At 36.3% G+C, this 22,792-nt stretch overlaps 1 long non-coding RNA gene across 1 annotated transcript; it reads right to left on the minus strand.

Moving 5' to 3' along the window:
- Window positions 1-6,150: 6,150 nt before the first annotated feature.
- Window positions 6,151-9,935, minus strand: LOC129431894 (uncharacterized). Its single transcript, XR_012370626.1, has 5 exons — window positions 9,921-9,935; window positions 9,476-9,559; window positions 7,478-7,552; window positions 7,062-7,211; window positions 6,151-6,528 (listed from the first exon to the last, which is right to left on the minus strand). It is a non-coding gene; the product is annotated as an uncharacterized lncRNA (long non-coding RNA).
- Between the last annotated feature and the right edge of the window lie 12,857 nt (window positions 9,936-22,792).

The following is a 22,792-nucleotide window of genomic DNA, read 5'->3' on the forward strand; positions in this document are numbered from 1 at the left end:
TTTTTAATCAGCGGTTTGATAACTGCTAGTTTGAAAGCTGTTGGAACGTATCCTATTTCTAGCAATGAGTTAAAGATATTTAGAACCGGGGTTGACACTACAGGGAATACCTCTTTAAGTAGTTTTGTGGGAACGGGGTCTAATATACAGGACGATGATTTGGATGATGTAACTAGTCTAGAGAGCTCGTCTATTGTAGTAGGTTTAAATGAATCAAGATGTTCATATGGTAGTCTAGTGTTAAGTGAACTAACGGGTAGAGTGGTGGCTGCCTGGGTAGCTACGATGTTTTCCCTTATAGCCGTAATTTTGTTAGAAAAGAAGTTCATGAAGTCGTTACTATTGTGTTGAAGTTTACTATTGGTTTCTGTTTGTTCTTTATTTCTAGTCAGTTTTGCAACGGTGCTGAAGAGGAAACGAGGGTTATTATGATTCTCATTTATAAGCTTGCTAAGATAGGTAGATCTGGCGGTTTTAATAGCCTGTCTGTATTGTTTAACACTCTCTTTCCATGCTGCATGCCATACCTCTAACTTTGTGCTTCTATAATTTCTTTCCATTTTCCTAGTTGCCTTTTTGAGTGCTGCGGTGTGATGATCATACCATGGAGCTGGCGGTTTTTCTTTGATTCTCTTTTTTCGAATGGGAGCAATGGCATCCAGTGTGTTAGAACAGACACTGTTTAGGTTTTCTATTACAATATCTAGATCGTCACAGTTATCTGCTACATGTTTAATTTGAGACAGGTCTGGAAGAGTGCTAATAAAGCTATCTTTAGTGGTGGAAATTATTGTTCTGGCTAATCTGTAGCATGTTGTGGATTGAGTGATCCTATCTAGAAGTACAGTGTATGACACAAGGTAATGGTCAGAAACTGCATCACTCTGAGGTGATATTTTGATGTCATTAATATTGAGCCCGAGTGACAGAATTAAGTCTAATGTGTGCTTACGAGTATGCGTTGGCCCTGTCACGTTTTGTCTAATATTGAGAGAATCTAGAACATCCATAAACGCACGTCCTAGTGCATCTTTTGGGTTATCCACATGAATATTATCCTCAGACAGGAAATCTGCTATTTCTTTAAGGAAATCTGCATGGTGGCCCGGAGGTCTATAGATTGTAGCTAAGGCAAAAGAGAGCTGTTTGTGGTTACGATCAGTTATTTCCATATTTAACAACATTAGTTCAAATGATTTAAATTTTAGTTCAGATTTTTGGTTTACTTTAAAAATTTTGTTGTATATTGTAGCTACACCACCCCCTCTCCCCTTTAATCGAGGTTCGTGTTTATAATAATAGTCTTGTGGGGTGGATTCGTTTAAACTAATGTAGTCGTCTGCTTTAAGCCAGGTTTCTGTTAAACAGAGTGCATCTAAGTTTTGGTCTGTAACTATTTCATTGACAATAGGTTCTTTATTGGTAAGCGATCTAATGTTAAGAAGGCCGAATTTTAACATTCGAGGTTCATCTGTTAATGTATTGTTTTCTAATTTTATATTAATCAGATTTGTACCAGATGTGGCAAGCGGTGCTCTGTATTTATTTGTTCGGGGAACAGATACAGTTGAAATGTGTTGATCTTCTGGTAAGATTGACTCGAAGTGCTGGGACATATCACGGCAGCTAACAGACGGACGGTTAAGCCGATCCGGCTGTTTCCTGACCTGTACCCTGGATAGTCAGACTGTATTAGAAGTAAGACTATTGGTCAGATTTATAGAGAGAATCGCCCTTCCTGAGACGGATGGAGGCCATCTCTCTTTAGCAGGTCAGGTCTCCCCCGAAAATGCTTCCAATTGTCTATAAACCCGACGGCTGAGGGCACCATTTTGACATCCAGTCGTGAAGAGACAATAATCATCCCCCCGGTAGGCGGGGAGGGGACCAGAGCATATTACATTTTCTGACATTGTTTTAGCAATTTCACATATCTCTTTAATATTATCTTTGGTGATCTCCGACTGGCGGAGTCTGGTGTCATTCGTGCCGGCGTGAATAACAATTTTAGAAAACTTATGCTTTGCATTAGCCAGCACTTTAAGTTTTGATCTAATGTCTGAAGACCTGGCTCCCGGTATACAATCGACTATGGTGGCTGGTGCCTCAATGTTTGCGTTCCTAAGTATCGAATCTCCAATGACCAAGGCACTTTTAACAGACGTCTCAGTCGGTGTATTGCTTAGAATATCGAACCTATTTGAAATTACCAGGGGGGTCTTGGGTGGGCACCGGAAACGACTTTGCCGCCTGACAGTCACCCAGTTAGTCGGCCCCCTTGACTCAGATGATGGAACCGAGCTATGTGTATTACGTTTAACACTAGGCACACCCGAAACAGTGTTTGTAGCATTAGCGGTATTAGCGTTTGTAGCATTAGCGGTATTAGCGTTTGTAGCATTAGCGGTATTAGCGTTTGTAGCATTAGCGGTATTGCTGTCATCAACTAGCGTTTGGATGCGCGCTTCTAGTTCTGCAATCTTCTCCGTCAGCCTTACTACTTCAATACACTTAGCACAAGTAAACCCCTCTGTGCTGATGGAAGAAGCTAAACTGTACATGTGGCAAGTAATGCAGGTTACGATAACAAGCGGAGTCTTACCGCTTTCATGTTGGTTGATGGCGTCTTCGGTCACCTGGACGCGGTCCGTGAAGCTACATCGCGAGGGAAGCTCGCTCGCAGCACGCCCCGATCGCCTGCGGACGTCTGTAGCCAGTGTGATGTGAGGCACGCTGAATCTGCGACGGCCGGGCAGCAGCTCCTCCACGGCTTCCCGATCGCTTTCATTCTGGGCGATGGCGTCTCCGTTCCCTCGAGCACGGTCCGTGAAGCTGCACCACATAGGGTGTTCGCTTTTTGCACTTCTCGGTCGCTTGTGGATGTCTGGAGCCTGGGTGAACTGGGCGCTGTACGTCGCGCAGGATCTGCGATAACCGGGTATCAACTGCTCCACAGCTTCCCGCTCAGGTGAGGACAGGTCTGAATAGCATACATTGGATGAGTCCGCCATTAGATCGGCACCTGTTTGTTGATGCTAGCGGGCTATATGCTAACACTGGGTGTTTAGCAGTGATAAATCGTTTCACGTGGTAGTACTGCTCAATAGTCGTCACGGTAAAGTATTCTTGAGATAAACGAATATGTTATATTAAATAAATAGGAACAAGGTAGTCAGAAAATAGGATTTGGATGATAAACTCGACGGAGCTCTGATGCACGATGCTCACTCTGACCAATCACGTAACTTTAAGATATAATCTTTAAGAAATATGTGTATTTAAGGCTAATACAGCATCAAAAATACTTACAAGCTCAATGACAAGCGAATGCGCAGCTTGCGTGTTCCTCTTCACAGAAACAGCGTGCACATTTAGCACTGTTGTTTGTGGTTCAATGGCTTAAAATCACTTGTTTTTAACCCTTGTGCATCCTTGAGGACATTTTTGGCTTTTTCAGTTTTTTTTTTTTTGATAACTTTGCCTGCGTTAATACTAACTTGATAAAATTTGCCACAGGTGTGTATTTTTATTGGAATTTTAATATTTCACCTTCATTTCCTTTAAAAAAATCAATTTTCTACTAGGTAGGCTACACAAAATACTTCCTCTGAGGCAGGGTTTAAATTGGGCCGGGGCCGTCCGGGGCTAAGCTCCGGCACATAGGCTGAAGGTCTCGCTCTGCTCGTGCCAGTGTACCCGCTGCGCTTGTGCGTGTGCACTGACGCGAAGGGAATAATGTGTTTCCATTCATTATGGGGCATACTCACCAACGCAAGTTCAACGATTTGCGCGAGTAGATTACATACAAAGTCAATGCAAAGACGCAATCAGACGCGTCCTCGCACGGGGCGATGCAAATGACGCGAATTGGGCGGCGCAATTGCCGCGGAAACACGCGCTTTTCCTTTTAAACGCGTCTTCGCGCAAGTTATGCAACTCGAGCGAAAAAACTCAGGAACTTCAAGAACGCGCTTTCACACAGGATCATTTGACATTGTAGAGACAAGAGAGAGAGCGTGAGAGAGAGAGAGAGAGAGAGAGAGAGAGAGAGAGAGAGAGAGCGAGAGAGAGAGCGCGCGAGTGTGAGAGAGAGAGAGAGAGAGATAGAGAGAGAGAGAGAGCAAGAGGTAATAATGGTGCCCACGTCGAGGAAACTTAATAGAAGACTAGAAACGTGTTAAGGACTAAAGTATGTATGTCACTCATCTAATAACAGTATGTTAACTGGACAACACTTCATATAACTCACTATATAGTTTAATACATTTATGTATTTTGATTACACAAATCAAACCTTACGATTGTTTTAGCTGCTGACCAGCATAGGGAATCTCTATTGCTAATTTATTAGACATGTTGATGATACAGTACTGTGTGTTGTACCTTTTCTTGTTAATTTAATCTTTTTGGGTAGCCTATCTTATGCATATAGAATTATTCAAGGAGGTTGATTCCTTTTACTTCATTTAAAGTTTGATCAATTGTGCAACAAATGGATATAGGGTGTCAAACTCATAGATTTGCATAATTTAAAATTCAGACGCTCTTTATGAAATATTTGTGGTCAATCTCTGGCACAGATTTAAAGTTGAAACTTATCAAATCCTATCAGAGGTCCAGAATGTCATTAAAACACACCAGTGGCTTTGCTGTCATCATTATTAAACATGTTACCCCTTAAAGTACCCTCCCTGCAGAGCCCCCCACACATAACAAATCACAATTTAACCCCTGCTCTGAGGACCTTTTGGACAAAAATGTCCCCATTGAAACCCCTTTAAAACTGCAATTTTTTAATCCCGGTGCCATTCAACTATAAAATGATGCAATCTTTGTTAACAGGCTTTCATTCTGTTGGCAAGGCTTCAAAATTTAAATTTTTACTATTTTTTATCAGATGGTGCCATTTTTTAGGTTTGACATATAAAGCAACTTATCGCTTTATTGTTGTTTTCTGCTGTTTTCGGCTTATGCATATTATAGAGCCAATTAGATATATTATGAAGCTATAATTGTGTGGGTGTGTTGGTATGGATGTCAGAGTGTGGTTTGTATGTGTGTACTGAAAATTTTATGTGTGTGTATGTGTGTACCTGATATTATAACATTGTGGTGACCAATTGTCCCCACAAAGATAGGAATACCAGTATTTTTGTGACCTTGTGGGGACATTTTGAGGTCCCCATGAGAAAACAAGCTTATAAATCAAACAGAATGATGTTTCTTGAAAATGTGAAGTAGTAGAAGTGTTTCTGTGATGGTTGGGGTTAGGGAATGGGGTAGGTAAGGGGAATAGAATATACAGTTTGTATGGTATAAAATGCATTACGTCTATGCATGGAAACATGAAAACCAGAATGTGTGTGTGTGTGTGTGTGTGTGTGTGTGTGTGTGTGTGTGTGTGTGTACGTGCGCGCGTGTGTGTGTGTGTGTGTGTGTGTGTGTTTGTGTGTGTGTGTGTGTGTGTGTGTGAACAGTTTGAATGAAAAAAATATATATTGTACTGGAAATCACAAGATTTCAACTGCTGCAAAGGAGGTGTCGGTTTTTTTCATAAAAAACAACAGTGGCATTGTGTAAACAAACCAGCATTTGAAGGGTTAAAATTCTGAAAATTAATGTTGTTGTTAATCATTGACAAAGGTATCCAAGGCTGTAATAATCAAAGAAAAATAATCTGCTTAGCATTTAGTAAATTGAAAATAATTAAATTTTTTCTTTTTTTTCATAAAAAAACAGCAGTGGCATATGTAAACAAACTAGCATTTTAAAGGGTTAAAATTCTGAAAATTAATTAATGTTTGGTCATTGTGATTAGAGCTGATGCTGGTTAAAAAAATGGCATCAGTGAAAGTGGAAAAAAATATAAATCTATAATATTTTATGACACTTTTTGGACATGGACATTTTTGTCCCCATGAACCTACACTGTAAAAAGAATCCTGTGAAAAATACAGTAACTTGCTGGCAGCAATTAGCTAGTAAGTTGCTGTATTTCATTTCACAGTATTCTTACTGTAAATGTAATTGCAGTAAAATTAAAATTACTTTAAACTCTTTTAAAGTAATAATCACAGTACTGTATTTCATAACTACTACTGTAATAGGGATTACTGCATTTATTTTGTGTACTGTAAAATGAAGACACTGTTTGTCACAAAAATGCCATTTATTTTATCACTTTAAATTACAAAAATTCATAAATTAAAAATAGCATAGCATACATTTTTTGTGTTACATTTTTTCTGTGAACATCTCAAAACTTTTCTGAACATATACATTTTTTTAAATATGTTAACATTTTTCTGTGAATGTTTCATTTAATTTCAACACTTTTCTGAACACACAAAACAATCAATATTTATTAAAAAGTTTCTGGTAAATTACAAATGCATAAAAGTTAAATGATTTACATTTACAGCAGGATTTCAAACCTGAATATTGTTTTTCTCCAAGACCTTTTTTTCAGAAATATTATTCTTTTAAATCTGGACATGAACTAGTTGACTTCCTGGGCTGGACTCTACCCTGTAATGAAAGAAATTGACTATTAATGTAAAAGCAAGACAGATGGGTTGATGACATATACATAAAAGTTTACTTCCCAGTGATTTACTTTTAAATAAACAATTTAAATTTTTTTATATGCTCTGTTGGTGGTTTGTGGAGTTTACAGTTTACAGTTAGTGATACAACAGTGAAATTTATGGTAAATATTTGTTAATTTGTGAATGGAAAAGTATTGTTTCACTCGACGCGCCAAACACATATTTTGAAATGACGAACCACACACATGATGGGCTACATACATGTTGTGACAAACGCCCTCAAAAAAAGAAGTCACCGGCTGCCACTGTATTAGACTAGCTGTGCTGCTTTTCTACCTTTTGCATGGCGAGTTAAATTAAACGTTTGATATTTAACAATAGCACAACAGTTCATTTAAAAAAAAACACTTTAAGAAGTATTTTACTAATCGGGTAGTTGGTTAAAGAATGAGTACTCAAATATTTGTTGCCATTCTTAGTCAAAACTATATAAAAAAACAAATAAGTGCTTACCTCTGGATAAATCCCAATGTAGTGGCTGCCTCATACATAGTATGACGCAAAAAGGCTAGAGCAGAAGTGAAATCACAACCGTCACTCAATTGGAGGAGAACTCAGCACTCGATGGAAAGCATCCATTTTTTGCCCTCAGATTGGACTCTCCTAAAAAATATTAAATAAAAGTTGACATTGCACAGTATTCAATCTGATATGGTTTACTATTTTACATAAGCAAAATTAATTGAAAACACTAGCCCTACATAACTACCTCTTTCTTTCCTATTAGATCAATAACCACTAGAGAATTTTGGAATATACGTGCAAGATGACATAAAACTTTGTTCACACAGTGACTTGATACAAATACGCTTTATAGATGAAGTAACCCCTAAAATTGGCATCTATTATGTTGAGTGCTGGGATCATACCGAGCATGATGAGCCTTGGAGTGCTTAGCATGGAAATCTGGGCCTCAGCATCTGCTTACTGTAGGTGGAAGTTTCCTGTAACACAAAATAAACAAACAAAAAAATAACTTTTAGAAATCACAAGTACAATATTCATAAGAGTAAAAGTGTGTCAATACTGTACAAAAATAACTTGCATCAACCAAGAGAAAAACAGCTTCTTCCTGTTGCATGGTTTCTGTGCACTTTAACATGTTTGATATATTAATTTATACAACAGTTCTTTCTGGTTCTCGAATCTGATTGGCTAAGAGCTATGCGATATTCTACTGATAAAGGCACAGTAACCGCTTCACCTTTCGTATCATTCCGCCACCTAGTGAATGGAGGTCCTTTAAACAGCCTCATCTCTGAATGGAAAAACTGCACGCAAACACGGAATAACACAGACGCGCCGTCTCATTAGTTCACTAGCTCCTTAGGGTTGCTGCGGTGACAGAATTTTCCCACCGGTTAATCAGCACGTGACAAATCCGATGATACCGATATCACCGTGTGGGAGGGGCTTATAAATGCTCATGCAGACGTGCGCATTTTACTTTCACTTTTGAATCACGCAACTGTTCAAATGCAGCGCTTGCATACGCCCGGCCCAATAAATATTATGACAAAAACGAGTAAGACCATTCAGTTGTAAGTGTTTGCTCTCTCTAACGAAACTAAATGATTTAATTACAAGAAAAATATCAAAACGTTGGTGAAAGACGGTGTCGCGGTGGGCAAGTGATCTAAACAGTGAGAGGCTGAAGCACCAGTAATCACCGTTTCACAGACTATCGCGACAAGCCTATAGCTCGTAAATCAGTCTGTGAATCCCAATCGGAAGCGACTATTCCGTCAAAGATCAGCGACTTCCATGTAACGGGACCCTCAGTGTATGTAGATAAAAAGTCTTGTTCTAAGTTAATAAACACATAACGGTTCATTATGAAAGGTCTTTATACACCCCTGATCATATAGTTTTGTATATTATTTTGCATTTCTGTCAAGAGATCCTTCTAAAAATTACACACTGCACCTTTAATGGGAGTTATGTCTTGTCACATCGTGTGGACGATTAACACTTGGAAAGAGGAATGTAAACTATTTTTTTCTGAAGCAATATCTCTTATCAGAACGCCAAAACACCGTGGAACTGCAGGTAAGCACCGCAGCTTTTAAATGTGGACATTGATCATTTATTTTATCGTGACGTGACTATTAAAACATGTTATGAGATATTGCCACTGATATATTTAAAAGCAGCATGCAAAAACATCTCTCTGACACTGATAAATAACCGTTTTATATAGTACTGACAAGAACAAGGTGTAATAATAATCGAGTGCTCGTATCGCGTTAAGAATAAATGGGAAAGCATAGTAACATTGTAAAATTATAGTTTTATTAACTTTCACCTCGCGCCAAAACAATAACAAACACAAAAGACACTAAATATGAATAAGAAAAACGATTAATAGTTTCATTATGACACCAAATACTGCTGATTTGATCTCATTTTGACCATCAAAAACAAACAAGGCCAACATGAGAGCCAGGGAATCTGTCAGAAATGTAGCCCAGAGAGGGCGGTGGTCAGCGGGGCGAGTGAACACTGATGTCCGCTCATGCTTTGGTTCTCATTCGTACCGAATCTCACTAAGCAAACGTTCAAACAGGCGCTATCTTTACTAATCGACTGCAGATTTAAATATAATACATATACATTCTCGACTGAACTAGTCCTAAAACTACACTTTGTGACCAAGAAACGGTAAAAAAATCGTGAAATTATGAAAAATGTGTGTTATGCTTTCTTTCGAATCGGCCCGCTCCGTTTCCTCAGGCAGCAACGTAAGCGAGCAAAACGTGAGATTTAAACGAATATCGCGCCAATAAATACAAAAATACACACTTTTAAATTAATTTTGGTTCACAATGCTAACGCTATAATTAAATTAAAGACTGGATAAGTCTTACCTCATATCTCCTCAGCTGCGTTTTCTTTCAGCTCGAGAGACTGGTTTCAGCCTGCGGAGGTCGCACTCGCATACGTCTTCAACCCTGGTTTATTTAAGTTAACTGACCATTAGATTCGCAAGTCATAAGCATATTAAACAATTTACTATTAACTAAGAATAACAGTCAACTTTATAATTGTTAATATTCTGAAACAAGCATTGAGACACGGCCAATTACTATTATTATTAAATTATTATCCTTCTCTAAACTAATGACGTTATAAAATGTTGCCAAACTAGAAAATATATCGAAATCATGCAGAATTATATATTTGTGGTAATAAAATTACAAAATGCACACACAAGACGGTGAAGTGTGCTGCTCATTCTCTCTCAGTGCACTCTTAAAGTTGAACAAACAGACTTTACAAGAGTAAACTTTGGAATTAAATTAGCAAATTTACCTTTCTGAAGTAAAAATTCAGATGAAAGTGTGGAATCTCGTAGCTTTCCTTGGCTGAAGAAAAAAATCCTTTAGAAATTGCTGTATTGTGATTCACAGGAAAAATATTTTTACTGTAGAATTTACCCGCCGTTGAAAAAAGACCATGATGCTTTGCAGATCTACAGCAACATGCTGTATACAAGTTCTACAGTAAGCATTTGCTCATTTTACAGTAATAATGCTGTGAAAACTACAGAAATTTGTTACAGTGTATGTGTAACTTTTTTTAATTGATGCACAAGGGTTAAACTGCGGTGCTCAAACATGTACAAACATTACGTTTTTTTGCCGTACATGCAACTGGTAGATGACAGGTAGATGACATCAAAATACCATGAGAACATTTCAATAGCAGTCTCCTCTGTATGATTTCTTGAATCCCTCTCACAGGATTTTGTTGTCATGTGCCTCTCGGTTATTGTGACACCACATGAAGTTTACACATGAGTTTAACAAACCCATTGTATCAGCCACTGGTTAGATCAGCGTAGTTTTTGACTGCTATCATGTACGGGACAAATCAATTACCCCCAAAATATAGGACCCCTATGCATACTGTGCAAAGACAGTAAGTTAACGTACCTGGCTGTTTGATTTTTTTAGCCCACAAACTAAAATGCTTGCCAATCTTCTTCATTTCGCTCAGTCAATCACCATTGGTCTTTTACACCTTTATCAATTTTCAAAACATAGGAGCCTCCCTGCATTATAAGTATGTCCATGCATGCTAGCTAAAATAAAGTTTTATCTCAGTTTAACGTGCTACAGCCAGAGCCGGATTAAATAAATGGACTACACTAGGCAGGCTGCATTTTTTGGGCCCCCCCATCGAGGTTATTTATGAATTGAAATCTGAAACTTACCAAAGTTACTAATAAAAGTTAATTCACATTTTACTTAGCCTAGTCTTTGGTTACAAATTGGTTGTTTGTATGCCACATTAAGTTATGTGTTGTATATTTAGTTTAGTTTAGTTTTAGTTTAGTTTAATTGTTCTGCACAAATATCCCATAGGACACAGTACATGGAGGGGAACGAAACCCAATTGGGTTTATACAGAGTTCCACTCCACTTACATGCAATGATAAAAAAAAAAATAATTAAAGAACAAGGTGGCACACAGACAAATTAGATAAATAATAATGAGGGGAAAGAACATGAATTCAGAAGCATAATTCACCTGTTATAATTAACTTAAACTTAGAGATGTAAAAGGATAAAGTTGAAAGTAAATGTAAAAGTAAAAGAATAAAAAAAGAAAATAAAGAACAGCATATAAGGATAAGTAGACTTTAGTGTACTTTGGGATAATGAAAGAAAAACTGTCATTGTAACATCAAAAGGTCTTTCAAGAGTTTTTTAAAGAGAAACAGTGAAGACATGGATCTTAAGGACAAACTTCATTCACTCCATAGTTGTGGACCTCTAAAACAAAGGTCCGTTTTATGACCTGAAGTTCTAGAGAACGGTAAGACAAAATTAATTTCACTATGCCTTGTATGATGGATATGAGTATCAGAAATGAAAGTAAAAAAGTGTTGTAATGTTTGTGGGAAATCTTCTCTCTTATAAATAAACTTATGCATAAATATACATGATAGATAGACATTAACTTTTTCAACTGATAAAATGTTATATCTGAGAAATAAAGGTGCGGAAGGAGCATATTTAGAAGAGTGGGAGATCATACGCAAGAACTTCTTCTGAATTTTAGAAATTTTAGCAAGATAAGTGGGAAAGGTAGCACCCCAGACAATATTACAATAGTTCATAAAGGGAAATAAAAAGCTATAATAAAGCGTTAAATGCGCAGATGAATGGATTGAAGGAAAAACAATTCTTAGTATATTTAACATTTTAGAGGATCTTGTACAGACTAGATCAACATGTTTGAACCAATTTAAACCTTCATCAATCATAACACCTAGAAATTTTGTTGAAGCCACTTGAGTAACTGGTACTCCGTCGATTTCTACGCCAGCATGTTCTTTAGGATATTATTTATTAATGTTGTGAAATATCATAAATTTACATTTTTTAACATTGAGCGTTAGCTTATTTGTATTAAACCAATTAGATAATATTTTTAACTCGTCATTAACATGTTGAATCAAGGTGACAAAATCCTCATATACTGCAATAAGATTAGTGTCATCTGCAAATAATATTGGTAGGACATGATCACAACAAAGAAATAAATTATTAATGTAAACTAAAAACAATAAAGGACCAAGGATAGAGCCCTGAGGAACCCCAAATGAAATTTTAGAAGTTTTAGATAAGAAACCATTAACAGAAACAAATTGTTCTCTGTTCATAAGGTAATTACGGAACCAAACTAAGGCAGTACCCTCCACTCCATATCTATTAAGCTTAGAAATCAAAATATCATGGAAAACCATGTCAAAAGCCTTGCTCAAATCAAGGAAAACACCAAGAGCAAATTTTTTATTATTAAGGGCATTAGATATATAATTTACAAGATGAATTAATGCATGTTCTGTTGAATATTTTTTCCGAAACCCATATTGATGTTCATATATAATGTTATTAATAATTAAATGTTTATTCAGTCGTTCATAAACAAGTTTCTCAAATATTTTGGAAATACAGGGAAGAATGGATATGGGACGATAATTACTAAACACCTTTGTATCACCTGATTTAAAAATAGGAATAACTTTCGCAATTTTAAGAGCTTGGGGAATAATACCGGTTTGAAATGACAAAGATATTACATAAGTAAGAGGTTGAATAATATAATCAATAGTCTCCTTAAGGAGAATACTCTTAATACCATCGTGGCCAGGGGCTGAGTTCTTTAAAAAAAAATATAATATCACGAACCTCTTGCATAGTTGGGTGATCAAAATTTGGAAGGGGAGAGAGTACCGTCCATTTATTAAACTACATGGATCAATATCAGTTTTCTGGATATTTTTTGCCAAATCAGAACCAATTTTGGTAAAGAACATATTAAATCCATCAGCTATGTCAATAGGGTCTGATAGACACCTATCATAATCCCTCATTTCTGTGGGTGCAGAAACAGCTTTCCTATTACGTCTCAAAATCTGATTTATAATATTCCAAGTTGATTTAATGTCATTAGAGACTCGATTAAACTGGTCAGCATAAAACTTTTTTTTAGTCGCCTTAATTAAGCTTGTGAATTGATTTCTATATCTTTTGTATGTTTCTAGGTTATGAGGAGTAGGCTTGATAACAGACTTACGATACAACCGATTTTTCTTTCTAGATATTTTCCTCAATTCGCCGGTAAACCAGGGTTTGTCTCTAGCTACATTGGATTTCACAGCTATCAAAGGAAAACTTGATTCCAGAGCAGTATTAAAAAGAGTCAAAAATAAATCATAAGCTTTGATAACATCCTGCGACAACATAACCTCATCCCATATGATAGAGCTAATCGCTGTTTTGAATATTCCAATATTTTTAAGGGTGAATTTTCGATATTTAACATGCACAGTATTAGTAATACCAGCTCCTGAAGCAGAATGTATCATTTGAAAAACTGGAAAATGGTCCGACACGTCACACCATAACAACCCTGATGACACTTTATAATCACACGAGTTAAACAAAATATTATCTATAAGAGAGGCTGAATGTGTAGTAGCTCTGGTAGGTTTAGTAATTAAAGGATAGAAATTTACAGAATACAGGCTATTAAGAAAATCATGTGTAGCAGTATGATCAGTATGTAAGATATTCAAATTAAAATCACCGTGTAACAAACAGAGCTTATTTTCCTTAGAAATAATATCTAAGGTAGAATCAAGTGCATCAATGAAAGTATTTATATCTGACGCAGGTGGTCTGTAAATGCATCCAATCACAATGCTTTTCCCTTTAACTAAATGACATGAGGGAATTTCAATAAATAAAGATTCTACTAATGTTAGGTTGAAGTCATTACTTAAATCCTTTCGGAGAATATAATTAAATGAATCAGACACGTACAGAGAAACACCTCCTCCTCTTTTCGTTTCTATACAGGAGTGAATAGCATTATAGTGTGGTAAATTATAGAGGTGTAATGTGTCATTATGTAGCCAGGTTTCCGTAAATGCTAGAGCTGAGAAAGAGTGTGATAAGAAAATTTTAAAGTGATCAAAGTTTTCTCGGAAGCTATGCGCATTCACTTGTAGAGAACAAAGTTTGATCAGAATGTGTAGGGGACAAGCAAGACAAAAAATTAAACTGCTGTTCAGTATAATATTCGGTAACACTTTATTTTACGACCCGCAAAGTACAGCGTAATTAAACCGAATTTACAGCGTACCTATTTGTAACAACAGAGTACTTCTACAGTACGTACTTGTAGGTATAAGGGAACAATATTTTAAGTTTGGGGTAATAAGGGGAAGAATATATGGGAAATTATTCTCTAAGTGTTTCATAACTACAGGGTACCTATTGTAATATTACGTGGTATGTATGACTTACGTCTATGGGTAATATGGTCTATGTGTAATATGTTTTTTTTTCTTCATATTTGCTACTTACCTGATGAAGTGTTTTGTATAGCCTACAGTTGATGTCTAAGCCACGTCGGCAAATAAAATATAACACACAATAAAAATAATAGCAACTTGTACCTCTTTGATCTGTATATGTATACAGGAGTTACCAGGTAACTCTTATAGTTGCGGGCTGTAAATTAAAGTGGGTCTTATTCCCCACTTGTTCTGTGTATTTACCGGGTAACTCTCATATTTGCGGGCTGTAAACTAAAGTGGTGCTTTGTTCACCTCTTGTTATAAATGTTATAGGGTAAATACCATAAACATACAGAATAATGTTATTTTTATTTTAAAACAACTTATTTCAAAACATCTTTAAAACACTATAATTAAGCCAACACTTAATGTTTATTATCACATAACTTTTATTTAAAATAAAAAGTCATGACAATATTTCATTGTTTTTGCGGCTTGACTTCCTCTATTGGTGTTCTTGTCCACTCGGATGTTGAGTTGATGTCGTCTCACAAATGCTGTTCTGCATTACATATAAAAAACATAAATTAAAGCCTTCAGTAAATGTTTCTTCACTGTGACTTGACAAAAAAACTGAGTTTTCTGAGCCAGTTATAAACTTTAGGCTAATTTCAACCAATTTATGTGCTAGCTAGCTGCTACTGTTAAACTGTCTTGAAAAACATTGTTTGAAATGCGTGAGTCATGCATTAACAAAACAAGGCCCAATCCCAATTCTACCCCTTACCCCTTCCCCTTTCCCCTTCCCCTTTGTTTCGCGCGTTCACGTGAAGGGGTAGGGGTGTCTCAATTCTCTTTTGGCTGGAGGGGAAGGGGTAGGGGGAAGGGCCAGGTAGCCCTTCAAACGAAGATTTTTCAGGACCACACTTCAGACGAAGGGGTATGATAAATTTCCAATATGGCCCATAAATTTAAGTATTTTTGGACATTAAAAAGTATTTTAATAACAAATAATCACTTGTTTTATGTTGCCTTTAATCTTGTGTTCATGTATACGGTATGTTCTTAGAAAAAAAGATTTGTAAAAATCGCCATGAAAAAAGTTTGCTAATGTTATTGACTTTGTGATAGTTCCACAACATATATTTTTTTAATAATTTCTTGTAATATTAAATTTTATTGTATTATTACATCGGAGCATCTATGACGTAGGAGCTAGCAACGACTTATGATGACGTGTAACGGTCTAGTAGTGGTGTCCCATTTCTTAGGGGAATATTTTCAGCCCTACCCCTTGACACTCTGTTTCAAGGGGCAAGGGGAAGGGGTAGGCGTAGGGGTAAGGGCAAGGGGGAGGGGTATAAAATAGAATTGGGATTGGGCCCAAGTCACCTTATCCAGCATGCGGATCCTGCTCACATCACTCGCAGCCGTACTCCACAGTGTAGAAAGTTTTTAAACTCTCAGGATCGCGTTCCAGCAAACCTCCTGCAGACGGCCGCGCGCTCTACACCTGCGCAGTAGCCTACGCATGTAGTCGTCTTTTTCTTTAGCGGGAGCTGATATCTGCTGTTGTTTCATTCTGGTTTGCCATTGCATAAATTATATTTGGCTAAAATACTTGTGTTTACACATGTTGCAAAGTTTTATTCTACCAATGATAACACCTATTAAAAATAAACAAATAGCGTGCTGCTTTGTGGTCTTGTCATTTGAAATAAAAGTAAATAAATTGCAAAGCACCACTTCAAATATGTCCGCAAATGTAAGAGTTTCCTGGTAAATAGGTAATAAGTTGCTATTTTTATTGTACTTACCTTAAAAAAAAAGATAACCACATTAAATCAGTTTGACTTTTGTTATTAAAAGCAAGTAATATAGGCTACTATATTTATATTTATGTTATATTTATTTGCCGATGTGGCTCGTAGACATCGACTATATCAACATTCAGTAGTCAATATGAAAAATTCACAATAAATTAAATAAAGAAATAAAACATAATTTCCCCATAGACTTGACTAGTCATACATACCACGTAATATTACAATAGGTACCCTGTAGTTATAAAATACTTAGAGTATAAATCATTTATAATTCTTCATATTCTTTCCCCCTTATTACCCCAAACTTAAAATAATATTCCCTTATACCTACAAGTACGTACTGTAGAGGTACCCTGTTGTTACAAATAGGTACGCTGTAAATTCGGTTTAATTACCCGGTACTTTGCGGGTCGTAAAATAAAGTGTTTTGACTGGTTACTGTAATTGTCATCATAAGCCTCATAACTCTGGTCATCATATTCCCCATCATAACCATCATCATACCCCTGAAAAACACACAATAGCATAATCACAGATTCAGACATCGGGGGACTAAATCAGGCTCAATGCAGCATTCTAATTGTTTAGGGTTGAAAAATCAATGTTTAATTACATTGCAAAAGGATTTCTCTAATAAATATACTCCCAGAGTGGAGGTCTGGCACAGATGAATCATGTCCAACACAAAATATTGATCAATGAGTAAAACGACAATTGTCTCATTTGCCATGTCTGTAGACAAGTGGATAATGTTTGGGTCGATACAGTATGACTGACAAATGAAACAATAAACAGATTAAAACTTCATAATGGGGTCTTAGGAAATTCTTGCATTTTTTTAGCTGTCACTGATATACTGACCAATTATCACACTATACAGCACACTAAATTTGTAGTGAACCTGTTCAAAAGATCAAAAGAATATAGACCGAGAAGTATCAAATAATCAAAACTGACCATTTTGGCCTAATGGAAATCCTGCAGCACTTTTGAATTTCTTCACTTTGGTATTAAAGCATCTGCATAATGTCTTTATAATGAGCTGGACGGCAGGAGTACACTATCTTATACCTAATGCCTAAGGCTTAAGCTTAATGCTTAAAATCAAATGGCTTTAAGTGTGCAGTTTTTAAATATTGATGCCCATCCATTTTTGGCCAATAGGCTATTGTTCAAGTCACATCAGCATTTAACTTGATTTAGGTTGCGTAGGAGATGGACATTCTCTTTCTACAGTCCATTTAATTACAATACATAAAACGGGTGAGCGAATCAATATTTTTGAGAGTGTTTATTTCTTTTTGATGTATTTAAAGCAAAAAGTCATGGACTAAAGCCATGAAATTCTACATTTTGTTGATTTTGCGCTCTTTCACAATCGCGAACAACTGGAGGGACTCACTGGCAGCTGACATCTAACTCCAGATTGTACAATCAGCATTTTTGTCTCTTGTAAACCCTCAATTAAACTAATAAATGTGACCATTTAGTGCTGTGTTCACTGCCAATACGGACACAAATATGGTGGCGGGCATGGCGGAAGTGACGTCTTTGGTACCCATGAATACTGTAAAAAGCGTTTCTGTGCCTTAGTAGATTTAACAAAAATAAAATGAGTAAACTCTTGAATTCTAAATTTTTGAATTCTTGTCTTTTTTAATCAAAATATGAGTTAAAATTAAAAAAATTCTAAATGAACACATTATTAAGTAAATTCAACTTAATTTTATATGTATAATCCACTTAAATTTGTAAGAAGGAAATAACTTAATAATTTTGGGTTGAATCTATGATTTTATTAAACATAACTAAAGGGCGATTTATAGTCGTTCGTAGGTTCTACGGCGTAGGCTATCCGTAGGCTATCTGTAGCCTGTGCGTAGCTCTGCGTAACCTGACGCGCACCTCGCAAAAATTTTAACAGCGCGTCAGATCTACGCGGACCGCAAGCGCTGTGATTGGTCCAGCAGAACCCCTCCCGTCAGGTAAAAAAAACTGCGTCATAGGTATTTCCGTTTGCGACGGTGAAAACAAAGAATGGCTAAGTTGAGGAGTGATTTAACTCAAACTGCAACAAAAGTCGCTGTTTATTTACATCCATCATTGCTGGTCTTCTCAAATTATACACAACAAGTTGGTGTTTCTTCTTCGTTTGTGGCTTAACTTGCAAAGGTGCTTCTTCTTTGGCGTTCGCGCTGCTACTGTGGTTACACGCGTGGTTACTGCCTACCAGCGGCCTGCGCGCGTGTTTGCACATCGACGCGGACGACGACGCAAAAGTATAAATGAAAACCGACGCAGAACCTACGCCGTAGGACCTACGCACGACTATAACGAGCCCTTAACTAGGCAGTGGACTCGTAGTTCCCAGCATGCATTGCATGGGACTGCATTTGGAGAGTAAAATTTGAATTTAAACGCTATTTTATGTGTTTTAACTAAAAATAAAGACTCTTTAGTGTTTAATGTTTATTAATCTTCATGATTTAGAAGAGTTTGTGTTTCTACTTTTAATTTTATATTTACCATTGTTAAAATGTACAAAAAAATTTAAGGTAAGTGGTTGCAATCAATTTATTTAAGCTACATTTAAACAAATTAAAAAAAAAACTTTTGTTTAAATTTGGCTTAAATAAAATAATTGCAACCACTTACCTTAAAAAATTTTGTACCCAAACGAAATTGAGTGGGCACGTTGATTGAATAAAGCTTCGTGCCCTCATCTCACGGAATAAAAAAACAACAAACCATAAATAAGTTAGCTGTTTCAAGAAAAATAAGTTAATCTGAGTAATACCATTAGTTAACTCAACTTGATTTTAATCAAATTAATTGATAAATCAGAAGACTGTCAGGATTTGGGGCGCGGAAGAACCCAAGTGCGGACGTGGATAGACAACACAGGATATTATTAACAAAACAGGGTAAAAACAGGAAAAGAAAACCCACGAGGGGGCAAACACAAATCTAACAAGACTACACTAAACACTATCACTTAAACAAAACACTAAACTGGACCACACGCTATACACTGCAAACTCACTGGTAGACTCTTTGATGAACAGAGTAACACTGACAAACCTGCACTGGACTAGGGATGGGTCGTTCGCGAACGAGCGGATCTAAGAGCTGATTCTTTGTAGCGAACGAGCAGAGCCGAATCTTCAGACGCATGCAGGGGAGCCGGCTCTTCTAAGGGAGCCGAGCCAGAAGAGCCGAATCTATGAAAAGAGCCGGACTGCCATCACTAAAATGTAGAGCCAGCGCTTGAGCCGAAAGAGCCGAATCAATGGAAAGAGCCGGACTGCCCATCACTAGTGCACTGGACAACAAACACAAGGACTAGGGAGAAAGTAAATTACATACACCTGAAAATAATTACAAGTAAGGGATCGGGGAAAAAGTGACGAGACCTGGGAAATGCGTGGTCAGAATAAACCAATACTAAAACCACGCATCTCCCACATAAAACTTTGTACTGTCAGAACCCTGTCATGATGACTAGATCTAAATACAAACAAGGATCTGGCAGGATCCTGACAAAGACATTAAATAGTATTTTTCATTTAAATGTTACCTATTTTAATTAAGTCTATGTATAATGTGCCTTGTATGTATTTTTACACTTAATTTATTGACCTTTTCTTAAAATGCTACTTAATATTTTCACATTCATTAAAATCCATATTATTAATTTGTCCTTACTCAAAATATCAGTAAGTTCAATAAACTTGCAGAAAGTAGTTGGAAAATGTTGTCTTCATTTTATTGAGTTAGATCCAAGTACCAGTTTTAACAGTGTATGCTGATGCATACAAACTCCACTTAAATACTAAATGAATCATTAGTGCAAAGTTCAGATAACACAAAACACTTGCTATATTTAATTAGGCCCAATCTGTCAGAAAAACCTGGGCAAGCAATAAAAAGCACTTAGATTCTGTTGTTTCTACTGACATTAAAATTCTGCACAGCATTCCGGTTTCATGCGTATGAAAAAGGATTAGACTAAATTAAAGTTAAGGATTATGCCAGGGATTAAGTTGTTCAAGTGATCAAACACAGAAGTTTCCTTCCATTTCTTTCGTCTCCTAGTAATGAGGTCAGAGATCTGTCCTCCTCTCACTAATTGACCGGTTTGTTAACATTGCCTGTTGATAAAGAGCTATATTAAGCAGCAGAGTATGAAGACGCAGCGTATTTTACAGCATATTTCAGAACATGTCAATCACACTTGCACACTAGCAACAGCTTTCATAGGAAATGTGTTAGCATTGAGAGGTAGTTCATGACATCATCGTTAAGTAGGGTCATTCCATTATGAGCAAAATTAATGCTTTGTTTTACCACTTACGGAAATGAGGAAACATGCTTTTTGTCTACTGAAAATAGTGAATAGTGAACTAAAAATATACATCCAAAAGGAATTGATTTTCTACTGTTAATTTATATAGTAAATTTGACAAGCCAAACACATTACATAAACAAGACACAAAGGACTTGGCATTAAAAGCATGCAACAATGTGTTACATACTGTACAGCAAAGCAAAAAACCCTCGGCGTCCATGCAACACTATGTGGCCAAGATATCACACACTATAATGATAACAATAATAATGTGTTGTTCAAAAGGTCCTTGCGTCTGACCTCTTTGACTTTAACATGCACTTACAAACCACTGTGCATAACTGGAGGAGGCTCTAGTTAATGGTGCTTGATGGTTACATTTCAACACTCATTTGAAAGCACAATTAACTCTGCTCATATTAGCTAACAGGAAATAAATCAAGTGTTAGAGAGCCCAGCAAAGAGTAATTAATATAGCAGACAGCCAAAGGTCTTTAATACTCGGCTTCATTATCAATTGACAACCACCAACACCTCACGACAGTGACTGATCTGCGCTTAAGCCAGCAGCCGAATATGTTTTCACACTTTAAGAATGGAACAGAAAATGGATGGTTGAAAATCTTTTTGTCTGTGGTTTCGTCTGGAAGCCTCTTTGTCTGGCACACGCTTAGTCTATACCGATTTTTCAGAGCTAATCATTTCTGCTTGAAATATGAGCAAACATGGGCTTAAGGCCAGAGAGAGCGAGCGTCTGATATATACTGACGTATAGCATCCAATAAGCTGTATTTCTGTTTAACGGCCCATTGTGGTTCTTGCAAAAACTGAGTGATTTATAATTCTCTCAAACGTAATCAAAATAAGATTCGGTACTTAAATAGACATCAGTTTGATTTTAAAGGGAAAACGTATAGGTGTCTAGTGACATACAGGTTTAGATTGTCAGATAAATACAGTATTTTGTCGATTAAACACAGTGTGTACGACAGAGGGGATGAAACAAGGTGATGAATATATTAATAACACTACTGTGCATCTAAGATGATGGAAATTTTATTAGTGGATTTTATGGACAGACCTACATTTGGATCATTATTAGATCATTCAAATTTGAGCTACTGACAATGGTTTGCAAATTAACCATTACTGTACCCATACAACTATTAATAGTTACCCCATAATAGCAATTGCATTATTTGTTGCAACTGACTAAATAGATTACATTCTGAATCAAATCTCATTGAATCTTTCTATGTTTGTTATTGTGTGCTGTTTCATATCTATTGCCCAATGCTGAAGTGAAAAGATTTACGAAGCCTTTGCCTCAGGCAAATATTATCACAAATAATTTAATCAAACAAATTACGGTCTGCGCGTCGGATTCGATTTTATTTTTCTTCTCAGCAAAGGATGTCGCCCCTTCACAACAGAAAATGCAAATAATTGGTATGTGTATTCATATAGCATGACAGCTCGTTGAACATTTTTACAACAGAAACCCAAGAACAATCACATGAATATTTATGAGCTAAAGGAAAATTGGAGGGAATTCTGAATCCGCAGGCTTGAGTGACGAATCAAGCCAATGCATAGTGAATGCAACAGAAATGTGTACTCCCGAAATTTACAGTAACTTACTGGCAACAATTAGCCAGTACAGTAAGTTACTGTGACTACTTTTTACAGTAAGGATACTGTACTTCCATTTACAGTATTTTATGTATACACTGTGAAATCCAAAACATTTAAATACTGTGATTTTAGTTGTATTTACAGTATTTTATGTATACACTGTGAAATTAAAAACATTTAAATACTGTGATTTTAGTTGTATTTACAGTATTTTATGTATACACTGTAAAATCAAAAACATTTAAATACTGCAATTTTAGTTGTATTTACAGTATTTTATGTATACACTGTGAAATCACAAACATTTTAATACTGCGATTTTAGTTGTATTTACAGTATTTCATGTATACACTGTGAAATCAAAAACATTTAAATACTGTGATTTTAGTTGTATTTACAGTGACTTACTGGCTAATTGTTGCCAGTAAGTTACTGTGAATATGTTTTACAGTAAGGTTACTGTATTTACATTTACAGTATTTTGTGTATACACTGTGAAAACAAAAACAATTAAATAGTGTGATTTAAGTTCTATTTACAGTATTGATTGTTTTACTGT

The sequence above is a fragment of the Misgurnus anguillicaudatus genome, chromosome 1, assembly GCF_027580225.2.
Source record: "Misgurnus anguillicaudatus chromosome 1, ASM2758022v2, whole genome shotgun sequence".
NCBI lineage: Eukaryota > Metazoa > Chordata > Actinopteri > Cypriniformes > Cobitidae > Misgurnus > Misgurnus anguillicaudatus.